The sequence below is a fragment of the Stylophora pistillata genome, chromosome 8, assembly GCF_964205215.1.
Source record: "Stylophora pistillata chromosome 8, jaStyPist1.2, whole genome shotgun sequence".
Classification (NCBI taxonomy): Eukaryota; Metazoa; Cnidaria; class Anthozoa; order Scleractinia; family Pocilloporidae; genus Stylophora; species Stylophora pistillata.
This window is the reverse complement of record NC_142526.1, coordinates 33,833,822-33,847,671: the sequence shown is the minus strand read 5'-3', so window position 1 is coordinate 33,847,671 and position 13,850 is coordinate 33,833,822. Positions and strand designations below refer to the sequence as shown.

General features: G+C 38.3%; 1 pseudogene across 1 annotated transcript; it reads left to right on the top strand.

Annotated features, from left to right (window-relative positions):
• Positions 1–3,104: 3,104 nt before the first annotated feature.
• LOC148725937 (uncharacterized) lies at positions 3,105–7,933 on the top strand (annotated as a pseudogene). Its single transcript, XR_015990297.1, has 3 exons — positions 3,105–3,306; positions 5,758–6,396; positions 7,659–7,933. The product of XR_015990297.1 is annotated as an uncharacterized LOC148725937 (transcript).
• The last annotated feature ends 5,917 nt before the right edge of the window (positions 7,934–13,850 follow it).

Below are 13,850 nucleotides of genomic sequence, written 5' to 3'. Positions count from 1 at the left end.
AGCCGTGGCAGCTCAGTACCGAAGTCAAAGTCGAGCCCGAGTCAAGTTCGAGTCACAAGTCAAGTTTGAGTCAAATTAATTTTTCCCTTTTCTATAAAATATTATATCGATTGACGATACACTATCACTATAGCTGTAAATAATGACAACAAAAAACTAACACCTTAAAACTTGATGCTCTTGAATCCCTAGTGCATCATTTCGACACAAAACAGACCAAAAGCAAAAATCGGAAAAATTTGGTCGACAAGGACTTGAGTCGCGACTCGAACTAGACTCGGGCTCGAACGTGACTCCAGTCACTGACAATTTTGTCATCTTTGTTATCAGTTGACACTGAGAATAGCATGGCCACCGGCGAATGGTCTCACTAAAGCCTAATACTAAATAGGCGATAGCTACCCCTTCCCCCTCGAGTATATATGAGTATTAGAACTAATCTGGTTGTTACTATGGTTCTAAGGTCTAATAGAGGCTTTAGATACAGGCTTGATATACTCCATGTTATTAATAACCTAACTTACTCAACTTTACTGTATCATAAAGTAACTTTGTTAAAGGGGTTTTTATGATTGAATGTAAAGGTGTCATTTAGATGCTGCTATGGGGGCGAGTCCCTTGCTTAAGGCCGGTAAATACATCTATATTATCAAAGGACGCTTTTTTCTCTGTCATTCTGTTGCATGTTGCGTTTTGTTACATTTCTACAAACGCAGTTATCGTCTCACACTGTCTTCTCGCACAATTTTCTCCTCCACTCCAACTTTCAAGTAAATCGTGCATTATCGTCTAGGGGAGGGCAGGTATACTAACTTTTAGCCCTCTCTATATTCTTGCCTCATTACGAAACTGGAGCTAGTAGGGAGTGAAAAATGTTCCACTATTCCCTAGGCTGACCAAGTTGCGGTTATTGGCCAAACTAACTGATAAGTTTGAGTTTTCTCATTACCTGTTTCCCGGGCAATGTATGAGTATAGTAGGGAGAAGTTACATTTACCTTTGGGAGTTAAAGGGCTAATAGAGATTTCTGATCACGATGCGTTCAAAAAGTTATATTATATCCAATGCTTTATTCAGGATCACTAGCCATGTTTTTATGTTTCCTTCGTATGTCTTATTTATAACCGCATTAACAAATTAACGGAGAGGTCCGCATGCGGTCTTCGTAATGTCTCCAAATAATCAAATCTTCCAGATCGAATCGACGACAAAAGTCGCGCAGTACGGACGATGACATCAGACCTGACTTTGAAGAATTTCCGGTCGTCATCATCCACAATTTAAATGTAGTCGGGAACTGCTACTAAAACAGCTCGGAAGGGATTCGATCAAGATTTTCACAATAAACTGAACGCGATGACTCATTATGATAACAATAGGTACTCTATTTTTAACTGAATTCACTTTAATTTAACTTGTTAATTCTGTTTGCGCATTGACTTTTATACATTCTTAACATCACAGTTAAGTGTATAACGAACCATTTTAATAGAACAAAGGAAGAAAAAGTAAAAAAATAAAAGAAAAACAGCAACATCAACATCAAGGAAAATCACAGGAACGCGGCAACTGTGCTTCTTTCAATATCTTTTTATTTCCTGTCGTGCAAGTGATCCAGTTTTTACGTTACACATGCACGTGTACGTAGTAACAGGATGACTACTATTGTCTTTGACGGTTGATCTTGGAATGACACAATGATTTGAAAACAAGCTACTAGAAAAAACGCGCACGATCTCTTTGAGAGACATTGAGAAAGGGTTGTTCTCGATGCCTCATATTTAGGTATGTAACTAATCAACTACTCAAGTTCAAAAGGCGGAGTGCAACATCCCCTCCTTAATTCTCTGATGAATCGGAAAAACCATAGAAATAATAGATTAGAAAATGTGAGATTCATGGGTATGTGTGAGGTAACTCATGGGTATGTGTGAAGTTGTGCACAGCAGTTTTTTTGCTGCACAATTACCGGTACTGGTAAAATAACCACAATGAGGAATCAAGAGCATACTCACAGCAATATTTTCTAACTCATTTGTTATGTCCTTGCATCGTTCCCTTACTGCGGCCAACTGAAAGCATCAATTCAACATGTCATTTCTTACGCACTGATTGGTTAATTTTTAAATTTCATATAAAGTTCAAACAGATAAGGGGGGTGTTAACAAATATTTGTGTAGGGAGGTACAGCAGGGATGCATAAACCATTACCCAGTTTCTAATTAAAATTATTATTATTATTATTATTATCATTATTATTATTTTTTTAATTTCCTACCTTGCCAAAATTGAAATACAAGCCTCCTTCCACCACTTGCCTAAAATACCTTGATACAAAAATCTCTAATATTCGAAATAGAAAACATTCTCAAAGCACCACTACTAATTTACGTTAAAATGACAAATTAAATATGTTATCTCGCATTTTCCTGGGCTCGTAGGACTTTTTTGTACTCTGCCTGTAGCTTGCGATTTTCATTAACAGCTTTTTCTCTTGCAACCTTCCGATCTTTCATGTATTGAGCCAAGTGAAAGCGCGTGTTCTTTTTAAGCTGCATCTTAAATATTGACTCATTAAAAACTAAGAAAAGAATGCAAAATTAGGAAAACAAAAACCATAGAGTTCTAGTCAAGGCTTTGAAGTTTCTCTTCGTAACAATATTTCTAGGATAAGAAAAAATATTTAAAAGACTATCCGCGCCAAAAATACCATACGAACGACAAGAAAACCTTATCTTCCCTTTTACTATTTCCTCTGCTGTCTCTTTTTACGCGAACATCGAAGAAAGTATTACATGTTTGGTATCAAAATGACGGGAAAGCTTGTTTACTCTTAGCAAATTTGAGTTTTGGTACCTTTGGACTAACCCAAGGACCGCTCGGAGGCATTTTTCGACAGGCATTTAACTCAGTTCCAGTCTTCTCTAAGAAACGCACGCGATCACAGACGCCATATTTGTGGACAATGATTGCTCCGCTTCATAGCGCGCGCCAACCCGGCGTGTTAAACTTCCTGACCTCATGAATCAAGTAGCGAGCTAGTATAAACCAGCAGCAATTGAATACAGATGCTTCAGTTAGCGCTGAATCATTGAGCTAATGACATGGCTGTTCAAAAGAAAAGTTTACCCTCCTATGCTTCCATAATTTCTGTGTTGTCGATTGTGTTTTACTGTGTCGGGTTTATTAGAGCTGAACTGGAGTTGAACCAGCACAAGAAATGATTAAATGATCTTGAAAGGGATACAGGGAGCAAGCCGCCGTCTAACAACCGCGCAGATATAGAAGTGATCCAAAAAACTCTTGGTGAGTTTCGTTGATAACAAAATAAATTATTGCAGCTGATTTAAGATTGGTTTTTGTATCCGAATTAATAATATATTTAAACATGTAAGACGAGAAGGTGTCCTTAACTAATTTTTCGTCAGGGAAACGTGTGAGAGCTTCAGCCAAATCGAACTGAGGTTATTTTAATTTGCATCACAAGCATATGTAGATATTGACGGAAGAATTTAAAAGGACAGTAGTTCCACACATTTTTAGGCTGGCTTCCAGAAGTAAAAGTATGTAGGGACTCCTCGATAAATAAAAAAACCAGAAAAATCCCAATTTTAGCATTTGAAAGTTTATGAACAACTTGCAGAATAATTGCGTCTTTCTTAGCGGGTGTTTATAAATGTTTTTCTGGATAATGTGACCAAACGGACGTAAAGACAGCAGAGTGACAATAACTCTCAATAAAGAAACGACAACTTTAAATTTAAATTTACAAGACATGTTTCGACATTCCCATGTCATCTTCAGTTGCAAATGAGCTTTTAACGGTTGTACATTTGAATTTATATTAAGGTACGTTACAAATTACGTGTCAGGACTTACGTTACAATTTGAGTATTAAATACGCGTAAAATGAAAATGGAGTCAGTTTGCTAGACATAACGTCTCGTAGTCACGTGCGTCGAACGTGACTACGAGACGTTATGTCTAGCAAACTGACTCAATTATCGAACACGTTCCTGGCCTCGGCCCACAAAATTTCATCACAAAATGAAAATGGCTCGCGCATAACTAGACCAAAATAAATTTTTATAATAATAATAATAATAAATAAATAAACAACAAAAGACAAACGAAACAACATAATTAAAAGGAAAGAGATAAATCTAGATGCTTCAATTGCTGATTAAGAATGGGTTTTTCCCACTTAATATGCAATGCCTCTTTGATCTTAAATTTGGAATTTTGAGGCGGCAGAATCTAAAATCGTGAAACATTCTGTATCACAAGACAGGCCCTTGATGATTGCAGGTGTATGTAAATATGCGAAGACTTGTCCGACAAGAGGTGCTCACGAACTCGTGTACAAATGTGGCGAGTGGTCTCACCAGTGTAACTGGCATTACAGCCAGCGCAAGAAACTTATAAACGACACGCGAACGTAAACCTAGCGGTACTGAATCTTTCACACTGAACATGTTTCTGAGTTTAAACGTACTGAAGTCTTATTTAACATCCAAATCAGCTTTACAATAACATTTGAGTAGTTGCCTTAACTTAGTCTGAGCGATTTTTGAAAACCGGCCAACATAAGGAAGTTTATTATCATCAAGGGCCTGTCTTGTGATACAGACTGTTTCACGATCTTAGATTCTGCAGCCTCAAAATTCCAAATTAAGATCAAAGAGGCATTGCATATTAAGTGGGAAAAACCCATTCTTAATCAGCAATTGAAGCATCTAGATTTATCTCTTTCCTTTTAATTATGTTGTTTCGTTTGTCTTTTGTTGTTTATTTATTTAGTATTATTATTATGAAATTTTTTTTGGTCTAGTTATGCACGAGCCATTTTCATTTTACGCGTATTTAATACTCAAATTATAACGTAAGTCCTGACACGTAATTTGTAACGTACCTTAATATAAATTCAAATGTACAACCGTTAAAAGCTCATTTGCAACTGAAGATGACATGAGAATGTCGAAACATGTCTTGTATTTTTGAATTTAAAGTTGTCGTCTCTTTATTGAGAGAAATGTTTTTCTCTGCTGTAGGAAACAGAACAAATGTTTTCAGATCACGAGTATTCAGCTTTGCAGGAAAAACTGTATAACAAATACTTGCTGGAAGTGAAATGTACTGTGTACGCAGTCTGACTGCTTCCCGTTTGCTGAAGGCTTACAGGTCAAGTTCGTTTCTTGCAGATTAAAAGTTTCAGCTGAAAAATTTTCTATTTATATGTAGTTCTAGAAGTTTTAGTAAAGAGCTAACTTTGAATGTTTCATCCTAAACAAATATATCGCAACGGGAAATGCACATACAACAACTGCCTTACCCTGTGACTCAGTCCTTGATTACACGATCCAAACGTTGTATTTACTCAGTTTTCGGTCCGCCGAAGCAAACAGATCGACTTTCTTGAGGTCACACTTCGAACATGCGATGCAGTCAATCATTATAATCGAAGATATTTAGAGGGTGTGTTTTAGAAAAAAAATGTTTTTTGGAAAAAAAAAATGCTTGTTTGAGATAGGAACTCAGTTTTTTAATTTTTATCGGTAGGGCTTTGCATAAAGGCACAAGGGCTGGGAGGAAACGTGTATCAAAGGTGTGAATAGAAACAACTCTGCAAATTCTTTTGATAATGAATGGACAAATGACGTTTCACAGACATGTGTATGACAGACAATTTTACCTTAGTTGTGCTTTTGCCGTTGTGTTAGAAATGTGCAGCTAAAAATATTACTGTCTTCTTCGTAGATATTCAGTCCAATAAACTCAACATAAATAAGCGAAGTGTCAATAGCGCAACAGATTTTCAAAAAGAGGAAACAATGGTCAAAATCAACAAAATTTTACTTCAAGACTGTCACTCAAAAGATCCCACCTGTACGTCAGGTCCACCAGGCCCTCCCGGTCCACCTGGACCCAAAGGAGTTCGAGGGCGACGAGGACAGAAAGAACAGACTGGAAATAAAAGTGATAGAGGCATTATGGAATCACCAGGAGAGAGAGGAAAGCAAGGCAGCATAGGACCTTTGGGCTTAAAAGGAGAGACTGGAACCAAAGGACAGAAAGGAGAAAGAGGAGAGACAGGCATGCCGGGAACTAAAGGAGAGTCTGGTCAATCCATTTCATCTCCTGCCGTAGTTGTTTCACCCGCGACTCTGACAGTTAACGAAGGTGGATTAGCCTTCTTTCAGTGTTCAGCTGGCGGCAATCCTGAGCCAGCAAAGGAGTGGAGTAAATTAGGCAGTAAATAAGAAATCAGTGAATCAACGGCTTTATGGGCAAAGTTACAGCTGCAAAACGTAACAGGAAACGACTCAGGCGTTTATCAGTGTACAGCAACTAACATCTTAGGAAAGCATCAGGCTGTAGCGCAGTTAGAAGTCAACGGTAAGTCAATTTCAACGTCGTGAAGACTATCAAATTCAAAATGAGCCAGAATGAAAAGTCTTTGTTTACACTAACATCACCGCTCCCGTTGTTGCTGCCTTCTGTCATCTTTTTTGCCCTTTTTCGGGCGGGAGTCATCCCTGCAAAAAGGAACATCTTCCGAAAAAAAAAAAAAAGAAAAAAAAAAGAAAAAGAAATTACCTGTTTCTCATTTATAATTGCAAGAAAAAAATCTGAGTTATGGCATCCTGATGTCACTTCGAATTCTAGCTTATTTAGGTTCAAATAAGTTATTAGTTAACAATTGGTTCATGCTTTAGCGTGCACTACCGAGTTATGGAGCACGCGGGAAGTTTGGTGAGCACGAAAGAAGCGTAAGAGTTGCCCGGGGCAAAAGCCGAGGGAAACTCTAGCTTCTTGAGTGCTCTCCAAACTTCCCGCGTGCTCCATAACTCGGTAGTGCACGCTAAAGCATGAACCAATTGTTTTAGAACATAGCCGGTGGAATTGTGCATCAAATCCGACGCGAAAAACGGACAATAATATCAGTTGAAGCGAATCGTGACGGCGCTGATGCCGAGTCTCCTTTTCCTTTGTTTTTGTCTTTTTCTGCCTCATTTAAGAACTCTAACCCAAGGGAAAAGGTCGAAACATTGTCTTCGTTTTCGGACTAGTAGGCCGAGTTTCTGTTTGTATGCATTATTGTCGCAAAATGTATTATTTTTACCCGTGCTAACAATGGCCGCTCGCGCGAAAAGAAAAATTTATGGCGAGGTCGGATTTGCTGACGCTATCAGCGTACACTATCGGGATTTTGAGCACGCTTACGTATAATGAATTTGATTGCGCGACTCTGCTAGCTATGTTCTAAATTCCTTTGATGATGAACGTTGCAATGATATATATTTGACAGACGACTTTTCTCAATTGCTCATTCACCTTTATGATACAAATGTGCAGCACAAATGTTATTGTCTTTATCGTAGATACGCAATTTCATAAACTCAGTCAAAACAAGCGAAATGTCAATAACGAAACGGCAGAATTTCAAAAAGAACCATCGGCCAAAATCAACAAATTTTTCCATCAGCTCTGTTCACTCTGAGTACTGCCTGATCTTAACAGATCTGAACAATCTTAAAGAGAATTGCATAAAAGTCGTATCTGGTCAACCTCAGATTTTTTTGGTCTTAATATACCAGCCCAATATGTGATAAAATCGACCGGCCAACTAGGTCAACAACACTTTTCATTTCTATCAGCATGACAAGCCTCCATCCATAAAGAATGAGATTTTTAAGAAAGGATTGAGTGCTCTCTTGGATCCAGCTATTTCTAATCGCCCCGACGTGATTTGCATTGGAGATCTTAATTGTGATTTGTTACAACCCATGGATAATGGAAACAAGAAAGAGAATTGCTAGATATCTGTGATGTTTATGATCTTCATAATTTAATAAAAGGTCCAGCTAGGATTTCCTCCTCGAAAGAATCCTGTCTGGATGTAATATTGAGCAATGTACCTTCAATTACTCTGAAGTCTGGTATTGTTGACATTGGGTTGAGTGACCATATGCTAATTTACAAAATTTTTAATAGGAAGTTATTGAAGCCGAAAGCCCGCCTAACAAAAGGAAGGTGTTTTAAAAAGTTCAATGATGAGGAATTTAACAAAGATCTGCAGCTCGTTCCTTTTCATGCGGCTTACGTATTTGAGGATATAGATGACATCTACTGGGCATGGGAAGAGTTGTATAGAAATATATTGGATGATCATGCCCCCATCAAATGCAGAAAAGTCAGGGAAGGCTTTCGTCGATCAAAATTTATCACCCTAGAAATACGTAAAGCCATTAGTCACAGGAATGCTCCTAAGCGAAAAGATAACAAGTCAAGAACGCCTGACAACTGGGAGGCATACAAGATTATGCGTAACCGTACAGTAACCATGCGACGCAAGTCCGTGATTAATCACTTTGATCAGTTATGCTTAAATGCCGCTGGGAAACCCAAAGAATTCTGGAACTCACTTCGTCCTCTGATGCATTCAAAGAGATGCGCACCAACTGAATATATCACACTCAAAGAGAGCAATAAAATAATTAAAGATCAGAGTCAAGTTGCAGAGATTCTGAATAGTTACTTTAAAAATGTGACAGAAAGCCTGGACATCCAACAGTACACTTCTTTTGAAAATCAACCGCACTTGTCAATTATTCCAAGGAACTGGAATCAAGATGAACAGTTCGAGTTCGATTTAATTAATCATCAGTTGGTCAAGGCTGCTCTATAGAGAATGAAAGCAAACAAAGCAACTGGTCATGACCATATACCACCACGTGCACTCAAGGCATCTATTCCATCAATTACACGGCCTCTTAGTCATCTAATTAATACTATCATCACTTCGAGAGCAGTCCCTGACTCTTGGAAACGAGGAGAGATCGTACCACATCATAAAAAGGACTCACAATTAGAGAAGGAGAATTTCCGACCAGTCACAGTTCTTCCAGCAATGTCTAAGATCTTTGAACATCTTATTCATCAACAATTGACAGTTCGCTTTGAGAAGATTTTTCAAAAATTCTATATTTGGATACAGAAAATATCATGGGTGCTCGACGGCACTCCTTGCGCTCACTGAACAGTGGAAGGAAGATCTTCATAATCATAAAATTATTGGCACAGTAGCCATTGATTTAAGTAAGGCTTTTGACTGTCTACCACATGACTTAATTATGGAAAAAATTAAATTCTATGGCTTAAGTGATCAAGTGCTATCTTTAATGCGAAGCTATTTCTCTTCTCGCCATTAAAGGGTGAAGCTTGGCACCGCCTTCTCCACGTGCGAAGGGGTGTTAAAAGGAGGCCTTCAAGGCTCTTTCTTGGGACCTACATTGTTTAATATTTTTATAAATGATTTGGCGTATGCAATAACACGATGCAGGATTATTAATTATGCGGATGATACAAATATCCATTATTCCAATAAGAACGTGCCGTTGAAGACAACCTAAATAGTGATCTTGAGAACGCAACTACATGGTTTATTCAAAATGGCATGACACCAAACCCGGAAAAGTACCAGGCTATGGTCCGTGGCAGAACAGAAGATAAGCTACTCCTTCAATCGGTTAAAATTGATATCAGATCCGCAGAAAAGACTAACCTCTTGGGAGTTGTACTCGATAGTAAGCTTAAATTTGACGATAAAGTTTCGAGTATTTGCCGCAGAGTGAGTACTCAAATAAACGCGCTTAATAGACCGAAAAATATTTTACCACTTAAAACCAGGGAATCGTTATATCGTTCGTTCATGCTACCGAATTTTTATTACTGCAGCCAAGTTTGGCACCATTGCGGAAAAAGAAATACTGCAAAAATCGAAAAAGTCAATGAAAGAGCGTTGAGATATGTCTATAATGATAAACATGCATCTTATCAGCATCTCCTGGAAAGGATAAGACTACACTCCATGGAATCTCGAAGAATTCAAGACATGTTACTGACAATACAAAACAGCATATCGAACAAAGCACCACGGGCAATTAGGAAACTTATGAACTTACGCGTATTTAAGTACAATCTCAGGCGCCAATATTATGTTTTATCTTTACCTAAACGTAACACTACCAAATATGGACTCAAGTCATGGAGATATTTTGCAGCCAATGAATGGAATGAACTCTCAAATGGCATTAGAATGAATTCAAAGCGGTCACCAAAGAAATAGTAGACAGAATTAGATCGTTAAATTTCGGGGATTAGTAGATTTGTAGCGTTAATTTTCATAGTATTTTGATTGCGGCGGTAATATTGTAATAACAGTTTTAAATAGCTTTTAATCAGTATTTAATTTGTGATTTTAACCGCTGTGATATTAGCGTTGTTAGTTGTTAGGTTTTCATTAGGTATGGAATTACAGGTGGAATACCTGTAAACTAGTTCTTAAGCTAAGCGTATTTCCACGTTAAATAAAGTATGTCAAAAGTATTTCCACGTTAAATAAAGTATGTCAAAAGTATTTCCACGTTAAATAAAGTATGCCAAAACCGCCGCCCAGTAAGCCCAATGGATAGCGCGCTGGACTGTTGTGCGGGAGGTCGAGGGTTCGAGCCCCGGCCGGACCAACACTCAAGGTCTTAAAATAATTGAGAAGAATTTGCTACCTTTCTATAACATCAAGAAATGGTAAGATATTCTAGTCTTCTCGGATAGGGACGAATGAATGGAGGTCCCGTCTTCTGCAGGGTTGGGGGTAGGAGACGTTAATTTCCCACGCACGAAATTACTGTGTGATGGATGTCCTCCCCTGGGGTGGGATGGGTGGGTTTACTGGGCCCGCAGTAATTGGCGCAAGCTGTTGCGGTGTCCCTGCCGGTCGGCGAAGCTAATAAACTAAGCTAGACTAAACTAAACTAAGCAGGCACTTTTAAATGCGCCCGTGCACGATGCAAAACGTGTCCTTTCATTCGCAACACTGCGAAAATATCGGGACCCAAACGATCCATTAAGATCACCGATCACTTCACGTGCACCTCCGCCAATATAATCTACTGCATAACTTGCACTTATTGCAAAAAGATTTACATCGGCGAAACAGGCAGAAGACTAGGGGACTGATTCCGAGAACACCTTCGCGACGTGGAGAGGAATGACAAGGACACATCGAAACCAGTCCCCAGACATTTTAATTTACCTAACCATTCTAAGCAACACATGGCAATCGGCGGTCTTTCCTTACACTTAGGTAGCACGGAAAGCCGAAAAACTCTTGAATAAAAGCTCATCTTTCAAACCGGCAGTCTAAATCCCACAGGTATCAACGAACGCTTTTCATTCCACTAATTTATTCTTGTTTTTCTCGTTGCCATGTTCCCATCAATCACGTAGCCCCTTTTTCTGCCTTTAAAAGCACACGCAACCCACAACTCCCCTATTCGCTCCGACGAAGGGCTAACGCTCGAAACGTCAGCTTTTATAATCGTAACGGTGGCCAATTTACCATTTCAACTTTGTTGATACATTCAAATTATTTCGTTACCCCCACCGACGCAGCCCCAAACAGTTTCTTTAGAAACTATCAGCCTTTAAACTAAATTAAACTGTATGTATGTATGTATGTATGTATGTATGTATGTATGTATGAACTCCTCTTCATGCGCAGGGTTTAATGTGAAATTGACATGGTCTCGAAATTTAGAAATATTAGCCATGAATCGCCAAGAAATAATTCATTTATGCGTGTTCAATTTTGTTTAATTGTGTTAAGTGTACTTCTAACTATTTTCCTGGCTTGGTAATGCAAAAGAGCGCTGAAACACCTCCCTCCAATTAGCACGAGATTGAAATGATGTGATTGAGCATTAAATACTATTGTGATACGCTAAAGTGATTAAAAGCCTAGATCGCCTATATAATGTAATCTATAAAAACGAACCAACGTTGATAATTGGTTCAAAACTGAACTTTTTCTTCTGCGATGATGAGTAGGTACAAATGGATCGCTTAAGGAGCGATGCACAACTGAATATATGTCTACTGTTCTGCTGGAGTTCCCGTGATCTTGCCTTTTCCGACAGATCTTCAAGGGAGCTCGGGGAGAAAAGTGGCCGCTCAATAATGTTTCGATTTTGCTCAAAGTATCACTCAATCCAGGCGTTTCCTGATGTTTTTCATCGCTTATTTCATCGTTCCCTAAAAGCAAAAGCTCGGTTAAAAAACATTATTCGTTCGCGCTGACAACGACCTCTCTCCCTTGAGAAGTTAAACTTTCAGACGTCTGAAGCTATTTATTCAGTGAGTCGACAAGTATAAACACAGGCTCTACATACATAAATATAATTAAATAAGTTATCTCCTAGCGATTTATGGCTAATCTTGTGATATGTCGAGACCATTACACGATGACGATTTCACAATAGACCTTATGCAAGGAGAGACGTTTATCGGTATATTTCATAACATATTTCGCGGCAATTCCGACAAAAGTTTACAACTTCTTTGTATTAGAATTGTATTAATCCATACATGATAAAACGGCGGCTAAAAGGCGTTGATATTTCTCAAAAGTGTTCCTTTCTTTTAACGTCGAAACTGCCTTTTGCCATACACTTATTTCTTGTGGACTGCAATGTTTGCTCCGTGGTGATCCAAGAAATCTTTGCGCAAACGCATGGATCTGATAACTGGCAACTCATTCAATGATATATCTTCTTTTAAAATAAATCTATGTCCTTTGGAGCGCCCACAACGTTTGGTATGAGTTGTGGACCAGAACCAATCACATGACTATCTTAGCACAAGCAGACCCACCTGTGAGTTTGTTGGCGCGCAAAACATACGAAAGTAATGTAAAGAGCTGTATGATGGCCACAAATAAAAGGACTGAATGATGATTTTTTCAACGCATCGTGTTCTGAAAATCTCAGCTAAGTCAAATGGAGTTGTTCCCCTCTTACATTTGAAGAACTTAAATTGAAACTGCTGACTGATCGCTCTTTCCAAGCTACTTCATAAACAAATTAACACTTTTCTTTGCCAACCACAATCTTAAGTGCGAAAATTAACTTTGGATGACAACTTTCTGACATCTACGAGCAATTACTTTTTTGTTCCCGTCAAATAAAAGAGGACATGCCCTGTTACTTACCCCAGTCTATTGTTAAATTCATTTTAAGGGTTCTGGGTATTTCCCAGAGGGGATAAAACATTAATGTTTTGGGTACGGGGATACCCAAAACTCGGGGATATCCAAAACACTGTGACACCGGCGTCGTAGTGTTATGAAGTACTTAGTTAGATTCTGATTAGTTAGTCAGCCGGTTCATTATGATTTAGTCATTCGTTTATATTTCGAATGCAATTACTGTATGAGTTCAATTCCGAAGTTATTTTGGCGTATGCTGTTACGACGAGTTTCCGAAATTCATCAACCTTGTCTAACTTCCTTTAGTGGACGTCCTTAGTTTATCTACTGACCTCGCTTTGGACCCACACGCAACTTCTTGCTTTCGTTGGTTTAGCGTTTTAACAACAAATGTTTCATCTCGTAAGGTGAGCTCGCTGGCATGAGCTAACTTAGTTGTTTATTTATTTATTTATTTATTTATTCATCAACAATATTTTAGCAGAGATGCCCAGTTCAGCATATGCTGGTTAAATGGGGCTCTGCATAAAACAAATTACAATAAAATTACATATGTATAATATCATAACTAGGAGAATATTTACAAGTAAGTTAATTAACTACAAGTTTTTCTAAAATAAGCTTTTAAGTGACTGTTTTAAGTACAAAAGATTTTCAGAATTCCGTATTTTGGATGGTAGAGAGTTCCAAGCTTTTGCTCAGTATATCGGAAAGAAGACTGGTATTTTGCAGTTTTTGCTAGAGGTAAACGAATCAGATCTTTTTTCCTAGTATTATAATTATGGAAGTGTCTAGAGAATTTGAA